Raw genomic sequence first — 9,515 nt, forward strand, 5'->3', positions numbered from 1 at the left:
CGGCGCTGCCGTGGGGATGGGGCTCTGTCGGCGGTGAGGGGCGTTGGGGGGACGCGGGGCTCTGTGGCGGCGGGGCCCAGCGGTGGTAGGAACTGGGGGCCGTTGCGGCCCCGTAGCCCGTCCGTCCCTCTCTCCCGCTTTCCCGAGGCGGCGGGACCGGGGCGGCCGACGGCGCTGGGAGGGTGTGGGCGCTGCTCCCGCCCGTCCCCGGGAGGAGCTCCGCGCCGCGCCGCCCCCACGGGTCTGAGAGGGCGGCAGGGCCCGCGGCCGCACCTCCCTCCCGCCGCAGCGGCGGGGCCCGGGCCGGGCGCTCTCGCAGCGGGACCGTCTCCCCGGCGCGGCGGGCGAGCCGCACTTTGCAGACGGTCCCTCCCGGTGTCCGCAGCGCCGCGCAGGCGCCCCGCGCTCGGACGGCCCCGGCGGGAGCGGAGCATGGACGGGACGGTGAGCGCCGCGCGGCCCCGCCGCCCCCGCCCCGCACCCGCGGGAGCTCTGCCTGCGGGACGAGCCCCCCGGCGGCGCCCCTGGCCCGGGCACGGACTCGGGCAGCGCCCGCAGGGCTCGCCCGGCCGGGAGACCGGCGGAGTCGGGGCAGACCCAGCGGTGCCTTCTCCCGCGGAGCCGCAGCTGGAACACCCCGACGGCTGCGGCGCCGGTCTCTCCGTTCTTCCCCGCGGACTTGGCTTTGCGCGGTGCAGCCCCCGCCGGGTGTCCCAGCGCAGGCCCCGCGTCCTCGGCCGAACCGCGGCTTTTCTGCCTCGCAGGGACTCGGCTGGCTCGGAGGGGCAGAGAGGGGGAGCCCAGTGCTCATTTAGCACTCCCGAATGTGGGCTCCAGGCCCCCTCGGGAGGGTCTCCTTTAGCAGGGACTGACTTTTCCGCAGGAGACACCATCACTCATCTGGAATTGCCCATCCTGCCCTGACACGGTCCTATGGAGAGGAGGGTCCTCCTAACAGGCTGTCCCTGGAGGCACTGCACACCCAGCGCTGCCCTGCGGCTAACTGACCGCTGTTTCCGATGCTCCAGGAACAACCAGCCTTCACACAGGAGAAGGCAGCTTTTGAGAGAGAGCATTTGTCTTGCTGCCCCACAGTTCTGTCTTCAGAGGGAGATACATGGTCCCAGATACTCTCTCAGGACTGATTGATCCATGTCTGTAGGAGACTGGTGCTCTGCATGGCCTTCCAGAAGATCTTCCTGACTTCCCACACATACAAACCATCTCACTGGTGCCAGGAGCTTGCTGCTGGAGATTGCTGCTCCCTCCCTGCTGTTCCCTGAGGCCTGAACTCTCCTCCGTTTACTGCATCGCCATGGCCTGCGGAGGGTCCCTGTGTGCAAGTTGCTTCTGGGAAGACTGAGGTAGAATTGAAATGGGAGACTGAGGAGTAAGCAAGGTTATTCACCAGTTAGCATGACCTGGGAGAATGTTTGTGCAGTATCCTCACCTGCTGCTGCCAGCACTGCCCTTATTGGAGAGACTGGCTTCATCCTACTGCCCATCCAAGGGAGTCATACAGCTTCTGAAAATACCCAGTTACTTGTTGTTGTCTCAGGAGCAATCAGTAACCTGCTGTTTTCCATGGGAACACCAGCGAAGCCAGCCTGTCTTCCCTTGCTAAATCCCCTGACCCCTCCTCTGAGGAGGAACCTTGCAGCCTGGCCTTGCCCCTGAGGCAGGGTGAGGGTGAGATTCCCAACACTCAGCCTTTGCTCTCCTTTTCCTCAGTGCTGCAGTGATGTTCCTTTCTGTACCTTGTGCAACCTCCTTCCTCACTTGCACTGCCTCCACTGCAGTGTTTGCCTCAGCCCCTGCTTGCCTGGGCTCTGTCCTAACTTGACTTCAGCTCTGTTTTAGCAGAACTCACCACGATCTTCCTTCTGCCCTTTGTTCTTCCCTTGTTCTGACCCTGCTAGACCCAGAACCTCGGTTCTGTGCCTAGTGGAGTTATTTGTGCTTGTGCTGCATGGCACTGGCCAGGCTGGCACTGCCATGCTCATACTTCCCTTTCTTGCCAGTCTGTTCTTTAAACAGTTGTGTCTAACTGCATGCTGAGGTACGAGCTTACACCTGGGAACGCTGTGCGTGCTGGTGACACTGGTTCTACTGTAATGCTGCTTTTCTTCATCAGCTACAGTACAGAGCTGTAGGAGCAGCAGGGCTTTGTATGTGCACATGTAGCTGGCTCAGCTCTTCCCAGCTTCTTTTCCTTCTTACCCTTGTTCATCTTCTCTGGGACCCATCATGAGTATGCAGACACTGAAGCTGTCTGAACTATACCCTAAATCTGTGGGATCATTAGTTCTCCCAGTCTGTAACACTCTCACCCTCCCACTGGGGCAGCTGATGGTGGCTGCTGAAACGCAGCAGTGTTCTGGTAGCCTTTAAGGAGTTGATTTCTTTAAGGATGAAAGCAAGCAGACTTGGTTGATGCATCGGAACTGGCCTCCCTTCCCAAGGGTGACCAGAGATGTCTGATGGCAGAAACACAACTGAGAACATCTTTGCGAGAAAAATACCCTTGCTTCTTGGTTAGGCCAGGCAAATTCCAGGGATACCCTCCCATCCTACCCAACCTATTGTTCTTATCAATCTTCTCAATATGCTGACAAGTTGTAGGCAAGGGGTGACTTTCTGCATGCTCTTTTCAATCTTCTCAGTTTCTGGCTGGCTGTCGTGGGGAAGTTGAACAGCCCACGTGGATTGGCCAGTGCCTGGGAAAAAAGGCTGTCCTGGCAGCCTGGATGTGCCCCCATGTGCAGGGTCTGCAGAGAAGCCCTGAACCACTATGTCAGTTGCATCCCCTCTTTCTTGCTTTTTCTCCCATTTTGTTCCCCCCAAGTTGTGTTGCTTTTGAAGTGTCACCTGAATTGGTGCTGTTCTAGGAAATGTTATTTATACTGTATATTATTTCCCTCTCACCCAGAACGTGCTTTCTCTTTTTCAGAGTTGGATCCAAATGCGTCCTCGTCCTGCTTGCCTTAGAGCTAATCCTGCTTCAGATCACTGAGAACATCTGCTAATTCAGCATGACATAATATCTGGTCTCCTGCCCCATCCACAGGATAAGTTTCTTGCTGCTTCTTGGTCCATACAGATGTGACTCCAGGTGTTCAGCTGTCTTGCCTGCTACAGGTAGGTTTTAGCTCTTTGAAAAGTGATCTGTTGTAGTTGGGAAGGATGTGCCTGTGCTTTGTATTTGGGCTGGAAAATGTTTGCCTTTGGACATATGGGAGACATTATGTTGTGAATAAATCCTGAACTGTCAGCTTGCCCAAAGGACCTAAACTGGTCCTTTGAGTAGCCAGCTACTTCTGTGATAGTTTATGGTAGTTCTGGCAGGAGATGCCGATCTGGCAGAGTAGACTGGCTCAGAGCACGTGACGTTGGAGGATGCAGTTGCTAAGGGGAGTCGTAGTAGCAGGAATTCTTTGTGGTAATTCATTACTCCATTTGCCACAAGTAAGTGTGATTAGTTCTTGTCCATTGCTGATTGTTTTGTAGGGTTCCCACGCTTCTCAGAGCAGGTTTAAATTAGCTCTTCCCAGGTGGTAGACTTCTCTAGTATCTGCTGTTGTTGGATGAGCATTGGTCATCTCCATGACAAGGTGCTCAAATCTGCCATTCAGATATTTATTTTCTACCATTAGTTCCATTCTTCATGTTGCTTCCACTGGTGAATATGCATCTGTATCCATCTGTCTGTTTTCCCAGCTGGTACACAGTATGCCTGTAAGGGACTTTGTTTTTTCACAGCTGGATTGGTGACTTCTCACCTTTCACAGCCTGCACAGGTCACCCTGCTGGTTGTGTAAACCGTCTGGTAGAAGAAATGCATTCTGTTTTGCTGTGGAAATAAGTAGCTTGGGTTATAACTATTTTATTTTTCTATTTTAAAACACATTAGGCTTGTTATTGTCATCTGATGTGGCCCTTTCCCCACAGCACTGCACAGCCAGCTGTAGAATATGCACAGTGCCCAGTGCTGCTGCCTGTGCCTGCATGGTTCTGGGTGGGCCAGGGCAAGCCTGGCACAGAGGTACCAGCCCCAGCCTGCCAGTGGAAACTCAGGCGAATTTAAGGACTGTGTGCGCTGAGTCAGACCAGAATTTCCCTTCTCTGACTGGTATTGGAGGTGTGGAACAGAAATAGGAAAATGAGGCAAATCATAGAATACTTTTTTCTTGCATATACATTTTAAGTTTTTGCAGTCATCTATGGAATAAACACTGTTAGAAAATCCCCCATATTCCTAGATCTGCTGGTTAAATGATAAGTTATCCTTGTTGGAAGGAGTGGTTCCAGTTTTCTGTGATTATCTGTTTTGTCACTATTCTGTCCTTTTCTGTTCAGCTGGATGTTCTCTTGGATTCTAAGTCCAGGGAGGATTACAGAACCATTCACTTTGGCACGTCCTAAATGGCCGTGGGTACCTGTATGCAGCTCCCATCTGCCCCTGAGGAAGGGCATGCCTTTTTGAAAGGCACTTTGGCAGTTCTTCTCATTGAGGTTCCAAATGATTGAAAACTGAGAGCTGGGGCAGGAGAGGGCAGGAGGAGAGACCAGACAAAAAGGGGGTGACTGCAGATGTTTGGCGAAAGAAACTGGAAGTAAAGACAGTGAGAACAATAACCTGGTAACCAGGAACCGCTCTTGGGATTTTTTTCACTTGTGTTTGCACTTTTGGATGGTGTTGGGTTCAAGATGAGCACTGAGTGTCGGGCAGCAAATGTGACAAAAGGCTGCTTCTAGCTGACATCTGGGAAAGTTTCTTTCTTTTCGAGTTCTGACATCCTACTCTTATTTCCTTCTGTTGCTGTACCTATCACATGCCATGTTCTCCATGCCTATTAGCTTGTTAAGAACCCACTGATGTTAAATGCAGAATATACCTGCTAATGTGAATTCCTGCAGAGAGTCCACAATTCTCACTGGAATCGGAAGAGCTTGTGTATTAAAACTCCTTTAGCTTTTTGATAAAGGCAAGGTATTAATGGTAACCCTCTGTTCTCTCAATCCCTTGGAGCTCTTTCCTCTTTCAGTGCAGTGTTGCCACATCCATTTCCAAACAAAGTGATTGGGTTAAAACATGGAATTTGCTGGTCTCCCCTTAAACTGAACAGCATTCTAGGAGGTTATCTTTTCTGGAAAGATGCATCAGGAGGAATTGGATTGTGCAGTTGGATTGTGCTTAATTTAAAATGTAAAGGATTAAGAGTTCTAGTGTTATATCCAGGGAGTTATCCAGGTTTCGCATTTATGCAGAAGTGTCCTGAGTGCATTGAAACAAGCAGATATCTACAATTTACATCTCTTCTAGCTCACAGGGTTGTGTCGTGTTCTCTATAATACTGTCATAATGCAGACACTGGCTAGGAGGTCTTGTTCAGTTAACAAGTGAGGTGTGTCTGATTTTTGTGAATTGACAGTCTGAGGTGCCCTTGTCAAATGTTTCTGATGTGTACTGTGACCCTTATACTTCCCACAAAGACAAGCTGCAGTTTGGTTAACTATTGGAAATGTAAAATTGAATATACTGCTTGTAGACCTTCTAACAATAGAGGGTTTAAGAACTTAGACAAACACCTGTTAAGAATGGCTGTGGCAGGTCTGTACTGACTTGGGGCCAGGAAGGATTTGAAGCTCTAAAGACCATGCCAGCCCCTCTGCTTTGGTTTGTAAATCCCCTGTTTGTGACAGTGAGGCTGTCCTGAGGGCCAGGGGTGAAAGCTGGAATGGTGTCACTGACCTGTGAGGAGAGTGAACTCTGCTGTGCTCCCATCTGGCAGGTGCCACGTGGCAGCATTTGTGGCAGAGTTTGTTCATGTCATCTCTTGTCCACTGGCTCTTGTTCTGTCTTTCTTTTTCTGTCTCATTTTGTAGCTTTTTATCACTTGGGATTTTGTGACTGTACTTATATTCAATGTCTTTAAATGCTATCAGTGCATTCATATCTCAACTTTATGTTTAGATCATTAAACATTTTGCATTACTTAAATCTTTCATGGACAACATTTTTCAGACTTCTGGACTGTATTGGCACTACTTTATTCAGTGTTCCAACATGGATTTCTCTAGTGATTGACCTATACAGAGAAATTCATCCTACTGCCCTTGCTTTCTGCTCTTCCTAAATCCAAAAGTTCCTTTGGCTCTCTCTGCCACAGTGTGGCTCAGAGTGGCACAGTGTGAGTTGTTTTCCCTCTGTGATCTCTACTTCCTTTTCACGTTTTCCACTTTTCAAGACATGACTTCCTGCTTAGAGGGATGTTTTTCATTCTTTGTTCTTAGGTCGTTCCTTGCCTTTAAACACACGCTTTGAGTGGATCTGTCTCAGTAAGGTGGCTTGAGCCAGCAGTTCTGCCCTGCACTCCAGTTCATTAGAAAGGACTTTGTATTCATTTCCATGTGCTGAATGACACTGCTGAGTGTTGTCTGACTAGTTACTAACCCTCCCTGTAACTACATTTACTGTTTAACTTGGGCCAGAAAATGAGGGACATTATTGATATTTCATAGCTTATTTGTAATCAGAAAAAAACCAATCTAACAATACCCAGTCATCTCTCTGTCATGGTCTTTCAAATCCCTCGTGATTAATGAGGGATTCATTAATGAGGGAATCATTATTGATTAGTAAGCTGCCCTTCAGAAGCATCCTGGTAGTGCCCAGTAGAGCCTGGCTTTTGTTCTGTGGGCTTTTTTTCTTCACAAAATTTGACATTGTTCTCTTAATACTGAGCATTACAGCTCTGGATATTCTTGTATGAATGAAAGTCTCTAGTCCAAGGGCATCCGTTTGTGGTTTGTAAGTAATCCTTGTGCCGATTTTGTGCTTGGTAGTCCAGATCTACCTTAGAAAGGAAGTGAACCAGCATGGACTGCCAAAACCAGCATCCCTGGGTTTCTGTGGGATCCAGGGGTGTGCATAGACCAGCTCAAGGCAGTGTGATGGGACATGAGAGACATCTGCTGTCATAACTTTGCTGTGGACTGTCTGGTGCTTTTAGTCTCCATCCTCTGAAGTAACTGGTGGTGTTTGTCTTTAGGACGTTTGACATGTACAGATTTTGCTGAGTGGCTCACCAGGTCAGAAACTTGGATACTCCTTACTCAGTAACTGCTTTTTACATCTTTAATGTCTCTTGGCAAGTCCTATGGCAGTTAGTGCCCCAGGCTGACTATTTTGCATCAAAAAACTTTTGTTGATTTTGAACTTACTGTCCTCCGGTTTTGTTGGCAGTCCTTTAGTTCTTCTGGTGCAAGATCATGTTCTCCTTTCTTCTCAGTGATAGTGTTAATTCTGTATGTTTCTCCCCTCCTCTGCAATGTAAACAAGCATTCTGCTTCAGTTCCTCTTCCTAAGAGGATTTTTTTGTACCTGGTCTTTTCATATCTGTATGTTTAGTGATTCTGCTTTTAAAGATGTGACCAGCCCCAGCTGCAGTGTGATAAAAGTGGGAGACAACTACTGACTGATACTGTGTTCTGTAATGTCTTCTGTCAGGCTCTTCAAAACTCAGATTTTATTTTCTGAGTGAATGCTTCTGTCAAGGCTGCAGCCATTCTCATCTGTCAGTAACATTAGTGATGTAAATTACACATGAAGTTGTAATTAGTGGAGTCCTGTCTTTTGTCCAAATGTTAGCATGCCAGTACAGGTAAGGAGTCAGCATGTCTTCTGTAGAGACAAATGGTACCTCATGAGTCTGTTACATCCTTGTTCTATTCTCTGTTGTGCCCCTGTTTTATTAGGATTAGAATTCTTTGATAGGTCATATAAATAAGAGTGGGCCTGTCAGCATACTGCACTTCGGTGTTTTGAAAATGCTCTTGTGGCTTCTGGATCTTTGGATTGCACTGTCACATAGGACTCATCTTCCCTCTCCTCTTTTTTCCCTCCTTGAACTGCTCTGTGGAGGCCTGTTCCACGCATCCCCCCAGGACTCTCTTTGATCAGCTGCACAGCCTGTTGTTCCTGTGCACCGCTGCCTTCAGTCAGAGCTGGCGGCTGCACACTTTGGCATCGGTATGGAAATGATACCTGAGTGCTTGTTGGAGCACTCAGCTTGAGGAAGGGTCAGGAGGCAGAGGAGCAGTGCTGGGCTAGGAAGCAGAGCCTTGGAAAAGGTAGGAAAATACAGAAAAGGATAAGTGATAGAGGTAGGGGTAAGGAGCTCTGGTGAATGACCAGCATTCTGGAAGTGGGCTTGGGGGTTGTTTTGACATGAAATACAGATTAGGAAACAGAAAACAGAGGTATGGCAGAAGTGCTGTGGGAAAGAGCTGTACGTACAGAGAGCTTCTTTATCCAGGACAACTTAACCTCTTTTGCCTGCCTGCCACCTACTCATGCTCCTGTTGGAAAAAAAAAAGTAGCAAAAGGAAATGGTGGGAAGTAGTTTTGGTTTGTTTAGGAAGTACTTTTTGTCTTCAGGAATGGTCTGAGGTTCGCAAGGCTAAGTGCCCACATCCTGCCCTTGGGTCAACACAACCCCCTCCAGGAGTTGGCTGGGGAGAGTGGCTGTAAAACTGCCCGATCAGGAAAGGCCCTGGTAGTGCTGGTGACAGCGACTGAACATGATCCAGGTGTGCCCAGGTGGGCAGGAAGGCCAAGGGCATCTGGGCTGTACAAATCTCAGTGTGGGCACAGGCCCAGGGCAGTGCCTGTCCCTGTACTGGCACTGCTGAGGCCACTCAGATCCTGGGGGCAGTTCTGCACCCTCCACAAGAAGGACACTGAGGGGCTGGAGCGTGTGCAGGGAAGGGAAGGGAGCTGGGAAGGGGCTGGAGCAGCAGGAGCAGCTGAGGGAGCTGGGGAGGCTCAGCCTGGAGAAAAGGAGGCTCAGGGGGGACCTTCTGGCTCTGCAATCCCTGACAGGAGGGGAGAGCTGGGGGTGTTGGGCTCTGCTCCCAAGGAACAGGGACAGGACAAGAGAGACAGCCTCAAGTTGCCAGGGAAATATTTCTTTAGCAAAAGAGTTGTGAAACCCTGGCACCAGCTGCTCAGGGAAGTGGTGAGATCGCCATTCATGTAGGGATTTAAAGGATATGTAGATGTGGCGCTTGGGGACATGGTTTAGTGGTGGCCTTGGCAGTGCTGGGCTTATGTTGGACTTGATGATCTTGAATGTCTTTTCCAACCTAAATGATTCTGTAATTCTATTCTGTGATTAATAACTGGACTGTGTTCCCCTTCACTCTTAGGGCACTGCACTCATTCTGTAAATTGAGGGTAGAGAAGGGGCCCCTCTGCTGCCAGAAATGCCACCCCTCCAGACTCCATTATGGGATATGCTATCCACTGCTCCTTTGGGCCCACTCTCCAGCTGTCTCCCCTTCCTCACATCAGGTATAGGGGAGCAGTGGACCCCTGTTTCAGTCGACGCTCCCTCCCCAAATTGCAAATCTTGACTATCAGTGCAGTTTTTTCAGAAGGATGGGAAAAAGGTTGTGAGGGAGGAAAGAATGTGGAAAGGGACCAGGTCGTACCAGCAGTGCAGTGCGCACTG

At 49.6% G+C, this 9,515-nt stretch overlaps 1 protein-coding gene across 3 annotated transcripts in view; it reads left to right on the forward strand.

The window, feature by feature from the left end:
- The first annotated feature begins 354 nt into the window (after positions 1-354).
- SMARCD3 (SWI/SNF related, matrix associated, actin dependent regulator of chromatin, subfamily d, member 3) overlaps positions 355-9,515 on the forward strand; it is a 69,429-nt gene continuing 60,268 nt past the window's right edge. Inside the window, exons 1-2 of one of the 3 annotated variants that reach the window (XM_027903830.1) lie at positions 355-444; positions 2,951-3,138. The gene's annotated coding sequence lies outside the window, so the exon portion shown is untranslated. Of the gene's footprint in view, positions 445-777; positions 1,690-2,950; positions 3,139-9,515 lie in introns of those variants that run through there. The other 2 variants (XM_027903829.1, XM_027903831.1) reach the window with 2 other exon arrangements.

Source organism: Empidonax traillii, unplaced genomic scaffold, assembly GCF_003031625.1.
Source record: "Empidonax traillii isolate 1590-97213 ecotype Southwest subspecies unplaced genomic scaffold, ASM303162v1 scaffold993:size324958, whole genome shotgun sequence".
Lineage (NCBI taxonomy): Eukaryota > Metazoa > Chordata > Aves > Passeriformes > Tyrannidae > Empidonax > Empidonax traillii.